The sequence below is a fragment of the Lolium rigidum genome, chromosome 6 (assembly GCF_022539505.1).
Source record: "Lolium rigidum isolate FL_2022 chromosome 6, APGP_CSIRO_Lrig_0.1, whole genome shotgun sequence".
NCBI classification, from domain to species: Eukaryota; Viridiplantae; Streptophyta; class Magnoliopsida; order Poales; family Poaceae; genus Lolium; species Lolium rigidum.
In genome coordinates, this window is record NC_061513.1 from 156803568 (window position 1) to 156807421 (window position 3854).

Here is a 3854-nt window from a genome sequence, read left to right on the forward strand (position 1 = left end):
ACAAAGGAATTCATCCATCATAGCAAAAGAGGCAATGCGAAATAAAAGGCAGAATCTGTCAAAACAGAACAGTCCAGTAAAGATGGATTTTATTGAGGCACCAGACTTGCTCAAATGAAAATGCCCAAATTGAATGAAAGTTGCGTACATATCTGAGGATCACGCACGTAAATTGGCATAATTTTATGAGCTACCTACAGAGAGGCAGGTCGAAATTCGTGACAGCAACGAAATCTGTTTCTGCGCAGTAATCCAAATCTAGTATGAACCTTACTATCAACGACTTTACTTGGCACAACAATGCACAAAACTAAGATAAGGAGAGGTTGCTACAGTAGTAAACAACTTCCAAAACTCAAATATAAAATAAAATTACTGTAATAAAAACATGGGTTGGCTCCCATAAGCGCTTTTCTTTAACGCCTTTCAGCTAGGCGCAGAAAGTGTATATCAAGTGTTATCAAGAGATGCAGTATCAACATTACCTTGGGCTTTACGCTTACCTTTCTTGTTCTTTTTCTTATTCTTTGATTTAGGGAATTTATGTCTACCCCCGGGTGTAGAGGTGAATTTTAGGGTGCCTTCTCCCATATCTATGACTGCTCTCAATAGTTTCAACAGGGATCTTCCGAGTGTGATTTGTCCTGTTCCTGCACATTCAATAACAACATAATCAATGGATATTGTTCTCCCAAGAATGGTTGTATGCACACCCGCAGCTATTCCTTTAGGAATTACAACAGAGTTATCAATAAGAGTTATTCCTTCTCCCCCTTCAACGAATCCCCAAAGTTTCAAAGATTCATGAATACTCTTAGGCATTAGGCAAAATTCAGACATAATATCACAATTGGCATGAAGAGTTTGATCACCGATAACAATTTTAATAGTAGGATCCCGTAATGAAGGTTCAGAGTTCACTAAAACTTGATCAAGACGGTTACGAACATATCTATAATTTTCATTCAAGCGAGATGCACTTGTCTCAAGAGTGTTTAATCTATTATAAATGCTAATAAGGGCTGAATCAAAGTTATTAGCTGAATCATGTGATGCAACCAACTTCTTTATGGCATTAAAAACTTGATCCCCATTGCAATGAAGGAAATCTCCTCCCACTAGAGCATCCAAGGCATATCTATAGCGAATCATAAGACCAAAATAAAAATTACTAAGGAGCAAACTTAGAGTCATTTGAGGTTCAGCTTTACGATAAGAAGTAAAAATTCTGGACCAAGCATCTTTAAAACTCTCCTCATCCCCTTGTTTAAAAGTGAAGACTAATTCCTCAGGTGAAGAAGTAAAAGGTGCAGAACTAGACATGGTAACAAAAGTAAAATGCAAGTACCTAATTTTTTTTTGTGTTTTTGATATAGAGTGCAACACAGTAAATAAAGTAAAGCTAGCAACTAATTTTTTTTGTGTTTTGATATAATGCAGCAAACAAAGTAGTAAATAAAATAAAGCAAGACAAAACAAAGTAAAGAGATTGGATTGTGGAGACTCCCCTTGCAGCGTGTCTTGATCTCCCCGGCATCGGCGCCAGAAAACAGTCTTGATGCGCGTAGATGACACGTCCGTTGGGAACCCCAAGAGGAAGGTGTGATGCGCACAGACAGCAAGTTTTCCCTCGCAAGAAACCAAGGTTATCGAACCATTAGGAGTCAAGAAGCACGTCGAAGGTTGATGGCGGCGGGATGTAGTGCGGCGCAACACCAGGGATTCCGGCGCCAACGTGGAACCTGCACAACACAACCAAAGTACTTTTCCCCAACGAAACAGTGAGGTTGTCAATCTCACCGGCTTGCTGTAACAAAGGATTAGATGTATAGTGTGGATGATGATTGTTTGCAGAAAACAGTAGAACAAGTATTGAAGTAGATTGTATTCGATGTAAAAGAATGGACCGGGGTCCACAGTTCACTAGAGGTGTCTCTCCCATAAGATAAATAGCATGTTGGGTGAACAAATTACAGTTGGGCAATTGACAAATAGAGAGGGCCTGACCATGCACATACATGATATGATGAGTATAGTGAGATTTAATTGGGCATTACGACAAAGTACATAGACCGCTATCCAGCATGCATCTATGCCTAAAAAGTCCACCTTCAGGTTATCATCCGAACCCCTTCCAGTATTAAGTTGCAAACAACAGACAATTGCATTACGTATGGTGCGTAATGTAATCAATAACTACATCCTTGGACATAGAATCAATGTTTTATCCCTAGTGGCAATAGCACATCCACAACCTTAGAACTTTCTGTCACTGTCCCAGATTTAATGGAGGCATGAACCCACTATCGAGCATAAATACTCCCTCTTGGAGTTAAGAGTAAAAACCTGGCCAGAGCCTCTACTAATAACGAAGAGCATGCAAGATCATAAACAACACATAGGTAATAGATTGATAATCAACATAACATAGTATTCTCTATCCATCGGATCCCAACAAACACAACATATAGCATTACAGATAGATGATCTTGATCATGTTAGGCAGCTCACAAGATCCGACAATGAAGCACATAAGGAGAAGACGACCATCTAGCTACCGCTATGGACCCATAGTCCAGGGGTGAACTACTCACTCATCACTCCGGAGGCGACCATGGCGGTGAAGAGTCCTCCGGGAGATGATTCCCCTCTCCGGCAGGGTGCCGGAGGCGATCTCCCGAATCCCCCGAGATGGGATTGGCGGCGGCGGCGTCTCCGGAAGGTTTTCCGTATCGTGGCTCTCGGTATCGGGGGTTTCGCGACGAAGACATTATGTAGGCGGAAGGGCAGGTGAGGGGCGTCACGAGGGCCCACACACCAGGGCCGCGCGGCCAAGGCCCAGGTCGCGCCGCCCTGTTGTGTCGCCACCTCGTGGCCCCACTTCGTAAGTCCTCCGGTCTTCTGGAAGCTTCGTGGAAAAATAGGCCCATGGGCGTTGATTCGTCCAATTCCGAGAATATTTCCTTACTAGGATTTCTGAAACCAAAAACAGCAGAAAACAATAACTGGCTCTTCGGCATCTCGTTAATAGGTTAGTGCCGGAAAATGCATAAATATGACATAAAGTATGCATAAAACATGTAGATAACATCAATAATGTGGCATGGAACACAAGAAATTATCGATACGTTGGAGACGTATCAGTGACAGAAAGTGCTAAGGTTGTGGATGTGCTGTTGCCACTAGGGATAAAACATCGATGCTTTGTCTAAGGATATTTGTGTTGATTACATTACGCACCATACTTAATGCAATTGTCCGTTGCTTCCAACTTAATACCGGAAGGGGTTCGGATGATAACCCGAAGGTGGACTTTTAGGCATAGATGCATGCTGGATAGCGGTCTATGTACTTTGTCGTAATGCCCCGATTAAATCTCATAGTACTCATCATGATATATGTATGTGCATTGTTATGTCTTCTTTATTTGTCAATTGCCCAACCGTAATTTGTTCACCCAACATCTGTTTATCTTATGGGAGAGACACCACTAGTGAACTGTGGACCCCGGTCCTATTCTTTACATCTGAAATACAATCTGCTGCAATTGTTCTTTACTATTCTTCGCAAACAAACATCATCATCCACACTATACAATTAATCCTTTGTTTACAGCAAGCCGGTGAGATTGACAACCTCACTGTTACGTTGGGGCAAAGTACTTTGATTGTGTTGTGCAGGTTCCACGTTGGCGCCGGAATCCCTGGTGTTGCGCCACACTACACTTCGCCGCCATCAACCTTCAACGTGCTTCTTGGCTCCTACTGGTTCGATATACCTTGGCTTCTTTCTGAGGGAAAACTTACTGCTGTGCACATCACACCTTCCTCTTGGGGTTCCCAACGGACGTGTGT